We start from the raw sequence: 14,402 nt of genomic DNA, 5'->3' as shown, positions 1-14,402 counted from the left end.
AGCACTCAGAAAGTTAAAGCATCTTTTTTGACTTTTGCTTGAAATATTGCTAATCCTTGTTTTGTTTTTCAGAGTCAAGGAAACTTATTTGGAACTATTTATGGCCTTTAATAATTAAGTAAGGTATACTCCTGTGAACAAAATTTGGAGCATGTTTGTTTTTCTTTGCCTGGTTACTTTAGAATTTGAAAACTATCTGTGAGTACTCTTAACTTATGGCAATATAGTTGTTTGCATCAGTGCAATAAGAATCAATTTTTCTTTGTCAACAGGACACAGTTGGAAAAACTGGTTATTTTACCAAGGCTTTGACTGAAAGAGTGTGTTTCCCTTTAAGGAATCAAGCGTGACATGCAGAGCCAATAAAAGCCCCTTGGGGAGAACTGGTCTCATACCTTGTCTACACAGTCCCTGCACAGAGTTCCTAACCTGCGGTCAGTAAAGAATGTCACTTTCTAACAGGTCTGGGAGCTCTGAGTTTTTATCTTGGAACCTCAAGAGCAGAGGATCACCCAACTTACAGGTATTTAAGGATACAAACCCATGCCTGGGCTCAGTTTTAAAGGTCTTATCTGAAATGCCTTGTGGAATAGAGTTTCATCAAAGCCAATCCAAAAGGCCTATGTAAAAATAACCATTCTTGCTCCACTTTATGCAAATAATCAGGCCAAGTCTAAAACTAAAGTTTATTCTATGAACAGCACACACAGTCCTATCATAATTTGTTTTTATTTTTTATTTTTTATTTTTATTTTTATTTTACCAAAAATGAGAACTGGAGAGAAAAATTGTGCTCCAAAGCTTATCATACATTTGTCATTAAGTTCTAGTCTCATTAATTGTTTTTAAGCTTTTGGCCTGCATTTTAGACTAACCCTGCTTATTCCTGTGAATCAAATGGTGATCTCCTGCAGCTTGGAAGAAACAAAGGGATGGGTAATGTAAAAATCTAGATCAGTATGCTAGTTCTGGGCACTTATCCTGCAAATTCTGCTACCAGGTAATTAAAGTAAGTAGGGTGCCCATAACCTGGAGGTTTCCTTGTTTGAGAAAATAAAACCAAGGAGCTTCATAAACCCCCAAAGGGAAATTCTATATCTTGGTGAGTAAAATTTTAGATGGAAATTATCTACTTCACCACACTTGTGGGAATTGCTATACCCACTCTACTATTTGCCATAGGGTTACAGGTACTTAAAGATCAAATCAAAATTATTGACAAGCTCAGGGAAAATGCAGGCTTCAGTCCCGGGTGGCTACAATCCCTCTTTTAATGAATTCCAGTCTTTTATTATTTATTTATTTATTTATTTCACTCTTATTGCCCAGGCTGGAATGCAATGGTGTGATCTCGGGTCACTGCAACCTCCGCCTCCCAGGTTCAAGTGATTCTCCTGCCTCAGCCTCCCCAGTAACTGGAATTATACACCACGCCCAGGTAATTTTTGTATTTTTAGTAAAGATTGGATTTCATGATGTTGGCCAGGCTGGTCCCGAACTCCTGACCTCAGGTGATCCACCTGCCTCAGCCTCCCAAGGTGCTGGGATTACAGGCATGAGCCACTGCGCCCAGCTGAGCCACTGTGCCCATCCTCCAGTTTTCTTTATGGGATTGGTTAACCCCTTTATTGAGCACTCTCTTTCTTATATGTCTTGTATTAATATTTGGACCCTGTATACTCAATACTATAACTCAAATTGTTTCTTCTTGCCTAGAAGCAATCAAACTCCAAATGATGCTGCAAACTGAACCACGAATGGAAACAATGTTCTTCCGAGGACGGGTAAATCAACCCCAGGAGAAGCCCTGGCTGCTGTTCCCCATTCGACGCCCCTTATCAGCAGGAAGTAGCCAGAAAGAGACACTGCCCAAAACCCCCTAACAGCAGTTAAGGTGACTTCTTCACAGGGGGGAAGGTGGCAGAAGTTATTAAGAAATCATTTTAGGCAGATAGAGAGGAAAAGGGGTCCTTGGAAAGTTTTGATCTCTTTTAAAGCAGCTCCAGAAATGTTTCTTGTCTAGCAGGAAAGCCCCAGCTCTTAGAGCTGGGCGGGCAACCTTTGATATGCAAATGAAGGGTAGGCAACCTTTGATATGCAAATACAAGCCATTAGAAACTGGGTCCACCCAACATGGCAATTCCCACCATTGTCCTCTTGCACTTGCCCCCACATGCGCCTGGCAACATGGCCACCCCCACACATCCCCACGTGCATAGAACATCATGGGGCCTTGATTTGCATATTAAAAGGCTAGGGTGGGAGGACCAGTTTTTTCACAGGCTACACGAATGACATGCCTGGTCAAACCAATCCCCTAAGCCCTATGGAAATCAGACACTGCCTTCTCCAGCCTCTTCATATACCTTGCTCGTTTCTGTGGCACTTGGGGTCTCCTCTCTTGCCTTTGGAACCCCCTTCCTTCTGTCTTTGTACAGGGGAGCTTCTTCTTTCTCTCTTTTCCCTTCTTTCTTGCCTATTAAACTCTCCGCTCCTTAAAACCACTCCACGTGTGTCCGTGTCCTTTTATCTAACTCAGCATGAGGACCAAGAATCCTGGTGTTCCTCCACTCATTGGCACCATGTCAACAGTATTCCATAAGTTCTTCCCATAACTCCTTTTCTGTTTGTCTGCTGAATTCCTCTTCCTTTTCCATTCACATGTATTCTGCAAATGGATTGTCATGTTCGTGTTAATAGTCACATCAGCATTCTTTCAGGGTTGGGTTTTGTTTTTTTTTTCGCTCCTGTTGCCCAGGCTGGAGTGCAATGGCACAATCTCAGCCTCACAGTAACCTCTGCCTCCTGGGTTCAAGTGATTCTCCTGCCTCAGCCTCCCCAGTAGCTGGGATTACAGGCATGTGCCACCACACCCGGCTAATTTTGTATTTTTAGTAGAGATGGGGTTTCTCCACATTGGTCAGGCTGGTCTTGAACTCCTGAACTCAGGTGATCCACCCGCCTCAGCCTCCCAAAGTGCCGGGATTATAGGTGTGAGCCACTGCACCTGGCCGGTTGTTTTTAACCTAGTGCTCCACTGCAGGGATGGCAGCCGGGCATCCCATCAGCTTCTTTGGATCCACAGGACACCCACCCTCTGCCCAGGTTGATGTGTGCTTCCCGTGTGCCTCCCTTCTCCAGTGGGTGGCAAGTAATTTATAAAGATACAAAGTATAGAGTTCTAAGATTTCCTAGTTCTGAAGCTTGGAATTTCCTCCTTCCCTCCCTCTCTTCCTCTCTTCCTTCTGTTGGGGCTCCAAAAATGATACCCCAAGTGTGGTGCTTTGATATACTGTGTACTTTGAACTAAACTGCCTCAAGACCAAGCTCTCTCTGACCTTCCCCCACCCACTGTCTCTCCCTTCTCTTTCTCTCCTAAAGCACCAGGAGAGGCTTTCTTTGAAGTTTCCCTTGTCTGACTAAGGGAAGTTCCTCCAGAAGAAATGTGATTGTCATGAGCCCCCTCCCTGGAATCTCAGAGAAGATTAACTCACATCTCAGTAGAGACAAAAGGTCTCCACACCTGGGATACCTTGCCCAGACAGACTTTTCACTTAATTCTTCTGCAGGTTGATGCCTGATAGACTTTATCTGTGTTAAAAACCTTTGTTCAAGTGTAGTTACTGCCCCAGCTTGTTGTCACCACCCTCCAGGAGCCTTCAAGCCTCTATTTCTTTCTGTAGCTCAAAATGCTATTTAAGTTTCAACCATATGACTCTTCTTTGTTTATATTTTGTGCGGTTACTGTGCATATGCATGTAATAAATTTGTATGCCTTTTCTCCTGTTAATCTGTCTACTGTCAAGTTTATTCCAGAGGCTCAAATTATCAGACCTTCAGGGGTGAGGGAAAATTTCCTTTGTCCCTACACTTACTTCTTTCCTTCTCCTTTTATGTTTTAAATCATATTTATGTTTATAAAAATATGATGATAGAAAATGATATGAAGAAGAAAAAATTTATTATCTCATCCAAAATTAACCTTTTAGTTAGTGCAATTCAAATAAAATCTGAATGGATAAAAAATTTTAGGCTGGGCGCGGTGGCTCACGCCTGTAATCCCAGCACTTTGGGAGGCTGAGGCGGGCAGATCACGAGGTCAGGAGACCAAGACCATCCTGGCTAACGCGGTGAAACCCCGTCTCTACTAAAAACACAAAAAAATTAGCCGGCCGTGGTGGCAGCACCTGTAGTCCCAGCTACTCGGGAGGCTGAGGCAGGAGAATGGCATGAACCCGGGAAGCAGAGCTTGCAGTGAGCCAAGATCGCGCCACTGCCCTCCAGCCTGGGCGACAGAACAAGACTCTGTCTCAAAAAAAAAAAAAAAAAATTTTAAAAAATAAAAAATTGTGGTAAAAACTTTTTATTATGGAGTTAATCAGTTCACTGGCTCTTACCCAGCTTTGACCATATTGGAGCTGAAAAACATGAGCAGTCATGTATCTAAAACATGGTAAAATTCTATTACTGAAAGGTAGAAGGGAGAGCAATTACCAGTCTTTCCTTGGATGAGGATTGAATGATGGTTGAGTGAACAAGTCTCTAGGAAGTAACAAAGCAATCATATAAAAGGAACTGGGGACTTTCACTCTGGATGAAAGAGCCTGGCACCTCCCTTCCCTCTTGCTCTCTTGTTTCCTCTCTTGCCACGTGACCTCTACATGCGCTGGCTCCCCTTCACCTTTCACCATAAGTGGAAGCAACCTAAGGCCCTCATGAGATGTAGATATCCAATCTTGTACAGTCTGCAGAATGGTGAGCCAAATAAAGCTCTTTTCTTTACCCAGTCTTAGTCTTCTTTATAGCAACACTAAATGGACTAAGACAGACATGGATTGAGATAGTAATATGACATTTCTTTTAGCCTATTAGAATGAATTGCAGTAATAGCTACTTTGATGTTGAGCTTTCTGTACATTCCTAAGGTAAACCCTACATAATTCTGGTGTGTTATTTTCTTTTTTTTTTTTTTTTTTTTTTTGAGACGGAGTCTCGCTCTGTCACCCAGGCTGGAGTGCAGTGGCGTGATCTTGGCTCACTGCAAGCTCCGCCTCCCGGGTTCACGCCATTCTCCTGCCTCAGCCTCCCGAGTAGCTGAGACTACAGGCGCCCACAACCGCGCCCGGCTAATTTTTTGTATTTTTAGTAGAGACGGGGTTTCACTGTGGTCTCGATCTCCTGACCTTGTGATCCGCCCGCCTCGGCCTCCCAAAGCGCTGGGATTACAGGCGTGAGCCACCGCGCCCGGCCCTGGTGTGTTATTTTCTTAATATAATGTACTAGTTAGCTAATATTTATTTAGAATTATTTTGCCTATATTCATAAATAAAATAGACTTGTAATTTTCTTTTTCTGTATTTCACTCACCAGGTTTTGGAATTAAGATGACTGCAACTTCATAATTATCACTGGGCTTAAGATAAAAATAATCTTTTTTTTTGATTCGCTGTGTTTGGGGATGTTTTCTATAACAGCTTAGGCTTTACCTTCCTAAAACAGATTTCTTAACCATCCAGGATTGCCTCCAATATCCCACCAGCAAGAATAAAATTGCAATAAACGTTTTAATACATGTTTCCTTAAAAGTTACGTAACAACTTTTTTTTTTTTTTTTTTTTAGCTATATAACAATTTTACCAAGGTAAATAATTTCTGGGTCATACTCTATGTGTATATATATTGATTAAGTACTTTCGCATTGCAATAGTTGTATGAGTTTTCACTGTAATACTTGGGTTTCTCTATCACTAAGTACCAACTAACCAATATTTGATAGTCTATCAGATGTGAAGTGACATCTCTTTGATATTTTGATTTACATTTATTTAATTTCCAATGAGTTTGAGCATCTCTTCCTATGTTCTTTAGTTATGTGAGTTTCCTCTTCTGTAAATACTGCTTCTGATCCTTTGCCTTTTTTTCTGTTAGATTTTTCTCCCTTGTTGTTTGGAGTTCCTTGTATATTTTAGATTTACTTTCTTGTCAGATGTGTTGATACAGGCATGCAATATGAAATAAGCACATCCTGGAAAATGGGGTATCTATCCCCTCAAACAATTATCCTTTGAGTTATAAACAATCTAATTACACTCTTTAAGTTATCTTAAAATTTATGATTAAGTTATTGTTGACTATAGTCCCCCTGTTGTAATATCAAATAGTAGGTCTTATTCATTTTTTCTTTTTGGAGTTAACCCATTAATCATCCCCACCTCCCCACTTGGCCCCCTACTACCCTTCGCAGCCTCTGGTAGCCATTCTTCTACTCTCTATGTTCATGAGTTCAATTGTTTTGATTTTTAGATCCTTCAAATAAATGAGAACATGCAATGTTTGTTTTTCTGTGCCTGGCTTATTTCACATTACATAATGATCTCCAGTTCTATCTATGCTGTTGAAAATGTCTGGATCTCAGTCTTTTTAATGACTGAATAGACTCCATAGTGTATATGTGGTACAACAGTCTTGATTACCATAACTATGTAGTAATTCTTAGAACTGGATAATGTGAATCTTCCAATTTTGTTTTTTTTTTCCCAGAATTGTTTGGGCTACCCTAGTACCTTTGCCTTTACATACTCACCAGTTTCCTCAGCGTAAGGTTTTGAATCTGTTTTCCTGGCTACAGTGGGATTGCATCAGTACCCTCAGAGTAGGGGCTTTGATGAATTTCCTGCTTCTGGTTTAGCCTTTTGTTCTATAGGGGAGATAAGAGAACCGGGTCTGGGAGGATTTAACAGTGGCTGCTGTTCTCCTACCCCAGCTAGAACTATGGGGAGAGATTTTCTTGAGAGCCTCATGGGGCTCCTGGAGGAAAAGACTGGAAAAAATTTGGGAACCGCTCTACGATTGTGACCGTCAGGAACTTTAAAGTCTCACACTACCATGTACTCAGTCACCACCAATTTGTCAAAATTTCCAGTTTTATCTTCTTACTTCTTTACATAACACCCAGCAGCTTCTGTCCTAGGTAAGCAAATGCTCAGGTTCTGTGTCTCCTTGCAGGAACCTGCCTCTCCAGATTGATTTCTGTATGGCCATCTGCCCTGTGACCTCAGTCCTCTTATGGTCCAAGAAAAGTTGCTGATTTTCAGTTTGTTCAGCTTTTTTTTTTTTGAGACAGAGTCTCGCTCTGTCACCTAGCCTGGAGTTCAGGGGCACGATCTCGGCTCACTACAACTTCTGTCTCCTGGCCTCAAGGGATTCTCCTGCTTCAGCCTCCTGAGTAGCTTGGATCACAGGTACATGCCACCATGCCTGGCTAATTTTTGTATTTTTAGTAGGGACAGGGTTTTACCATGTTGGCCACACTGGTCTTGAACTTTTGACCTCACGTGATCTGCCTGCCTCGGCCTCCCAATTTGCTGGGATTATAGGTGTGAGCCACTGTGCCCGGCCTAGCCCTCTGCATTTTTGAGTGGAAACTGGAAGTCTGAGTTTTAAAATAATAAAATCAGAGCTCTTGGTTCCAGGATGCCTTTTGTTGTGCTGTATTTGAATCTCTGTAATTCCTCTACATATATATATATTTCGAGCTGGCTGCAGTGGCTCATGCCTGTAATCCCAGCACTTTGGGAAGCCTAGGCAGGTGGATCGCCTGAGGTCAGGAGTTCGAGACCAGCCTGGCCAAAATAGTTAAACCTCTTCTCTACTAACAATACAAAAAATTAGCTGGGCGTGGTGGCGGGTGCCTGTAATCCCAGCTACTCAGGAGGCTGTGGCAGGAGAATCACTTGAACCCAGGAGGTGGAGGTTGCAGTGAGCCAAGATCATGCCATTGCACTCCAGCCTGGGCAACAAGAGTGAAACTTCATCTCTCTCTCTCTCTCTCTCTCTCTCTCTCTCTCTCTCTATATATATATATATATATATATATATATATATATATATGTATTTTTTTCCATGGTAGTTGTTTTGGTCCATGTGTATCTCCTTCAACATTTTTTAATGGGGTTGTTCTGATTATTCCTCTTGATGGTTCTCTCTCATTGCCTTTTCGTACTATGGTTTCAGTTTGCTCATTGTGGCAAAATACTGGCTATTTCAGTTCTTTAAGTGGTAACAGTCTCATGAGAGAAGAGAATCTCCACCCCGGAATTTCCGCCTGTAGTGTAGCAGCAGACAGGTTGCCAGTCCCACTTCCAGGCACGCACCTCTGCACTCCAATCTTATGCTTTCCCATCCACAAGATAGGGAAAACTTTCTCTGTTTTAGTTCTTCCTTAGATGCTTGGGAGTCAGCTAGAGAGGTGCATTTACATGGGGCAATACCAACCTTTCACCTGTATGTCCATCACCCAAGTGCTAATGTTCCTGCAACATCCACGTTCAGCCTCTGGAGAGAAAGGCTTGCACATGCTGTGGCTGTGGCTGCTGCTGCTGCTGCTGCAGACAAGACTCCTATGGGACCTGGGGCTTTACCACTCCCACTTCCCGATTGCTCCAGCTGCCGCTTAGCTCAGGAAAGCCTTGGACCTGGGATAAGAGAGTATGGCGGGACAGGTTCATGTTAGATATAGATAATATTAGATATATTAATGGTCAGTCATGCTGCATCTTCAGTTGATTTTGCATATCATTAGCGTAATCCATTAAATACTAATTATATTATTTAATAGAAAAACCTATTATTTTCACTTCCAAGTTTTATGAGATTTCATTCAAGTCCTTGAGTACTTACGATTTATTCTCCCTCCAGATAAAATTTCCTCAAACCCAGATATCTGCTATATCCCCCTTTCTCAAAACCCCCAGTAAGTGCTTTGGTTATGGGCTTAGGGCAAAATAACCCTAGCTCATTTAGACTTCATTGCAGTCTGAATGACCAACCTACCATTTCTCCCCTTGGCTCATGACAAACCCTCCCTGCCAACCCTCTAGGCCTCCTTGCTGACCCCACACTTGCTATTCAGCTCCCACTAAACTGCAGACTTCCTGAGGGTGAGAGGAGTTTTTGTACTAATGATGACACTTAGACAGGACTCCACTGAGAAGACTACACGGACCCAAAATGACATCGCTTACAAATCTATGATTTGCAGGAAAAATGATACAAATATCGAAACAGCATTAAAGTAAGGATATGCATCACAGCCAAAAGCTGCCTCCCAGCAAGGAGACCTGGAGAGAGCCCTGGAGGGAGCTCCAATATTCTTCCCCCTACAGGGTCATACTAGCATGCGCTCACTCTCTTGATTAGAAACCACCAATGTGTATGTGAAACACATCAGAACCAGGAGCTCAGACATGTCTGGGTATGTATGACATGTCCTTCCCTTGATCCAGTCTAGTGAACTAGCAGCTGCCCCATGAACTGTCCTTGCAAAGGCAGCAGACAACTGAAGATCCAGGGTAAGCCCAAATATTCCCTTAGGAGCTGGCAAACATTCTTCAAGGACAGGAACACTGCACCTTGATCTAAAACTCTCAAGAGCCATTTCAACAAGGGCTCAAAGGGAAGCTGCTTTTAACACTACAAAATGTCTCAATTATTTCACTTAACAACCCCTTACTTTCATGTTTCTTTTTGCCCTCCTTCCATTGTCAGTCAGCTTGTTCCACTTGAAATGTCTTTTTTTTTTTTTTTTTGAGACGGAGTCTTGCTCTGTTACCAGGCTGGCATGCAGTGGCACAATCTCGGCTCACTGCAACCTCTGCCTCCAGGTTCAGGTGATTCTCCTGCCTCAGCCTCCTTAGTAGCTGGGACTACAGGTGCGCACCACCATGTCTGGCTATTTTTTTTTTTTGGTATTTTTAGTAGAGACAGGGTTTCACCATGTTGGCCAGGTTGGTCTCCATCTCTTGACCTCGTGATCTGCTCCCCTCAGCCTCCCAAAATGCTGGTATTACAGGCGTGAGCCACCGTGCCTGGCCAATAACAACTCTTTATTAGCAAAGAACATAGAATAAACATCTTTACAACCAAAAAGTAATTTTTGCCATAAAAGGGTGGCATATATATATAATGGCTGAGGAATAAGCAAAACTTGTCACGTAAGGCCAGTAAGAAAATTCCAACAATTAACGAGAACATAATTTTCAATGGCCCATTAATTACAGAAAAATTAAACAACTACATCAAAATTAAAATTGTATTTCTAACCTACGTAATAGAAATACATTTCAACTTACCTAAATATCTTTTTTTTTTTTTTTTTAGGACGCAGTCTCTGGAGTCTCGCTCTGTCGCCCAGGCTGGAGTACAGTGGAGCAATCTCGGCTCACTGCAAGCTCCGCCTGCCGGGTTCAAGCCATTCTCCTGCCTCAGTCTCCTGAGTAGCTGGGACTACAGGCGCCCACCACCACGCCCGGCGAATTTTTTGTATTTTTAGTAGAGACAGGGTTTCACCGTGTTAGCCAGGATGGTCTCGATCTAGTGACCTGGTGATCCGCCCCTCTCGGCCTCCCAAAGTACTGGGATTACAGGAGTGAGCCACCGCGCCCGGCCCTAAATATCTTTTTAGTAGTAATTAGTCTCATAGGTATGGCCCAGTGTCACGTTGTGGTTGCCTAGGTTCCTATGGTTGGAGCGCCGTCTCCTGGACAGAGAGGGTGAAGCTCAGCCAAAGGAGATCTTTGAGCTTCCTTTTATATTTGCTAAGGTCGAATGCAGCAACCGTGGAACTGAATTTTAGTGGACCTGCCACCGGATTGAAATTTCCTGCCAGTTCATTTTACTAGCTCCTGAGGTTTCAGTTTTATAATTTTCAGATCTCACTGGGAAGTTTTATTATCAGCAAGTGATTTCAAAGCATGGGCTACTTCAAACTAAGGGCAAGTAGGCAACCACATGGCGTCAATGATTCATTTTTATCCTCTTTATCAGAACCACCCCTTTTCTATCTAAATAATGCCTACTTATAGTTTTAGCTAAAAATGAGTTGGGGAGACAGATTTCTAATCCCATATATGATGCCGGCTGGCGGAACTAATGGCAGCAGTTAGGCAGAGTGTAATGGCTAAATCCAAAACACTTAATTTAATTTTTTTTTTAATTGCAAAGTCCAGAAACACTTCTGGTCCCTGACAGGACCCCAAATAATGATGCTTACTGACCTATGGTTATTTCGGGAAAAGGATACAACACAGCAGTAACTTCAAGTAAGGATAAATGTCACAGCCAAAGGCTGTCTCACACAAGGTGTCCAGAGAGACCTGGCATGGGTTCGAGTTGTCCTCTCTCTGTTAGGCCATGCCAGGACCTGCTTCACCCTCAGAGCAGGAATCAGCGATGGGTAATGAGCTCAGCTAACTGTAAGAGCAAGGCCTTCTCCATCTTATCCCCACAATATCTGGTGAATTCTATTATACAAGACAGGGTTAGTCAGCTGCCTTAGCACCTCGATGGTTTTTGTGTGTGACCAGGCTATAGTTTTCTTTTTTTTTTTTTTTTTTTTTTTTTTGAGACTGAGTCTGGCTCTGTCGCCCAGGCTGGAGTGCAGTGGCCAGATCTCAGCTCACTGCAAGCTCCACCTCCCGGGTTCACGCCATTCTCCTGGCTCAGCCTCCCGAGTAGCTGGGACCACAGGCGCCCGCCACTTCGCCCGGCTAGTTTTTTGTATTTTTTTTTTTTTTAGTAGAGACGGGGTTTCACCATGTTAGCCAGGATGGTCTCGATCTCCTGACCTCGTGATCCGCCCGTCTCGGCCTCCCAAAGTGCTGGGATTACAGGCTTGAGCCACCGCGCCCGGCCAAGGCTGTAGTTTTCAAGGGACTTGCAGTCTTTGCAGGACTGCATCGTAACACTTTTAAAATTCAAAATCTATAGCTTGATGATTGTGGAAGTCAAGCAACAAAATGATAAAATTTGAACTCTGAAAATCTGTAAAGACAACAGGTAGTTCATCATTTTTGTCTCCTGTCCAAAGACACAGATGGCTCAGGGAGTAAAGGTAATGGCAATACAACCTTGCATTTTCTTTTTTCTTTTTTTGTTTTTGAGATGCAGTTTTGCTCTTGTCACCCAGGCTGGAGTGCAATGGTGTGATCTCAGCTTACTGCAACCTGCACTTCCCGGGTTCAAGTGATTCTCGTGCTTCAACCTCCCAAGTAGCTGGGATTACAGGTGCCTGCCACCACACCTGGCTAGTTTTTTGTATTTTTAGTAAAGACGGGGTTTCACCACGTTGGCCAAGTTGGTCTCGAACTTCTGATCTAAGGTGATCTACCCTCCTTGGCCTCCCAAAGTGCTGGGATTACAGGTGTGAGCCACCGTGCTTGGTCTAACTTGCATTTTCTTATCAGTGGTGTATTGTAATTTTTTAGCTCACAGACTCAGGTATGCAAAATGTAATTTTATTTTAAACAACTGCTACAGGTTGAGTATCCCTCATCCAAAATGCTTGGGAGCAGAAATGTTTTGGATTTCACAGTTTTTCAGATTTTGGAATATTTTCATCATACTTGCCAGTTGAGCATCCCTAATCTTAAATTCCGAAATTCAGATGCTCCAACGAGCATTTCCTTGGAGCTTCATGCTGGTGCTCAAAAAGTGTTGAATTTTGGAGAATTTTGGATTAGGAATCCTCAACCTGTATTAATTTATTTTTCAAGCTTCTGTTTATGTCTGAAGCAAAAATTTAATTCAGTCATGTTAAGTATGAACTCAGTGAAAAATTCTGTGATTTCTCAGTCATTTAAGTTTCATAACTATACATTAAGATTTCCCCCTTCTTGTCTCTTACTGGGGGTTGATGTTATGATGACCCTAGAGTAACTGTGGTGTTGGTGACCAAAGGCATCTACTCACTGGTGGCCTGCCTTGGTTCTATGCTGATTTCCTGCTCCACATGTGACTCCTCCCCTCTGGTCCTCAGGTGTGGCCCTCTGTCTCCTGGTAATCTAGCATGGCGTAGATGATCCTCATCCAGTTGCTGGCAAGACTGTCCATGGCATATTTGCTAAGTCAATTTCCTTTTGTTCTGGTCATAAGAGCCTTTGTGGGTGTAGTATACTATTAGAGACATACTGTGGCTACAAGATTAGCAATAACCATAAGGCCCTCTCAAACTCACACAGGGCCTACACTAAGTGTCACTTAGCAGTATGTTGCAAGGTGGCTTGGGGATTTCCAACTCTGGCCACAGTATTACCAGGACAAGTTGCATCAGTGATATATAGTATAGGTCCTGTGAGATGTTTGAGTGGGCCTTAGTTGTCATTAATCTTACAGCTGCAATATGTCTCTTACAGTATACTACAGTGGGCTGCTAACTCTCCCACTGTAAGCTGACATTCTTTTTTTTCTGAGACGGAATCTCCCTCTGTTGCCTAGGCTGGAGTGCAGTGGTGCAATCTTGGCTCACTGCAACCTCTGCCTCCTGGGTTCAAGCGATTCTTCCGCCTCAGCCTCCTGAGTTGCTGGGACTATAGATGCGCGTCACCATGCCCGGCTAATTTTTGTATTCTTAGTAGAGACGGGGTTTCACCATACTTGCCAGGCTGATTTTGAACTCCTGACCTTGTGATCTGCCCTCCTTGGCCTCCCGAAGTGCTGGGATTACAGGTGTGAACCACCGCGCCTGGCCTGTAAGCTGACATTCTTGCCCTACTAGTAGAGTCACTGCCTTCCCCTGTCATTCTAAGGCTAAGGGGAACTCAGGAAAGGATCTCTTACCTCGTGTACCTGTACAATTCATTCTTCCATTTCTTGTTCATAGTGATTGCACCATAGTTTTTAGGGAAGTTCTCAAGAGACTTGCCATTTTTCTGGGTCCCAACTAACCTTATGATGATAAGAAAGACAGAGGACATGTTTTGGGGTATGAAAACATGATGCTTACCATTTAGCTCATTTAGCTATGCTCATTTTTTCTGCCCAAGTCCACTTCTCATTTCTCTTTTCATGTACTCTTTAGGGACCAATCTGAGTGGGAACAGAGGTCAGGCCAAGGCTTAAGAATGGTGGCAGCAGGAGAACTCCCACTATTGCTAGTCATGCTAATTTAGCCTTTCCACCATTTTCCTTTCCAAAGTATCCTTTGATGGATACTTTCTGTGTAAAGGGAAAGGATACTTAATTTAAACTATTGATTATTCCACCACTTGAGCTCTAGGGCTAACCTAATAAATCAGAGTTAAGTAGAGAAGCCTGACCCTTCTGAAATGTCTACTGAATTCTATTCCCAAACCACTTGTATCACATGTAGTATGGTATCACTGGATCAGAAGGCAGTCAGTGAGTGCCTGCCTTATTTCCTCTCCCTTCTGACACTTATCCCCACCCCAAACACTTATAATCCTTTTCAAATGAGACTCAGTGTTTTTGTGGGGTCATTCCTGTGGGTCTGAGATGTAAATGCAGATACCTAGGCACAGTGACGGTCTGAGGGGTCACCTGAAGGCATGAAGCCTCTTGTCATTCAATATCCTCATTCTTAAATAGAAAGAATAAATGTCTTTTCA

At 43.0% G+C, this 14,402-nt stretch overlaps 1 long non-coding RNA gene across 2 annotated transcripts; it reads left to right on the top strand.

Annotated features, from left to right (window-relative positions):
* Nucleotides 1–391: 391 nt before the first annotated feature.
* Nucleotides 392–3,772, top strand: LOC135966224 (uncharacterized). Of its 2 annotated transcripts, none has more exons than XR_012420184.1 (3): nt 392–523; nt 1,330–1,438; nt 1,720–3,772. It is a non-coding gene; the product is annotated as an uncharacterized lncRNA (long non-coding RNA). The 2 variants fall into 2 exon arrangements; XR_010579379.1 differs by having other exon boundaries at nt 1,717–3,772.
* Nucleotides 3,773–14,402: the final 10,630 nt, after the last annotated feature.

Source organism: Macaca fascicularis, chromosome 11, assembly GCF_037993035.2.
Source record: "Macaca fascicularis isolate 582-1 chromosome 11, T2T-MFA8v1.1".
Classification (NCBI taxonomy): domain Eukaryota; kingdom Metazoa; phylum Chordata; class Mammalia; order Primates; family Cercopithecidae; genus Macaca; species Macaca fascicularis.
Note: the sequence above shows the minus strand (reverse complement) of the source record. Positions and strands in the feature narration are given on the sequence as shown.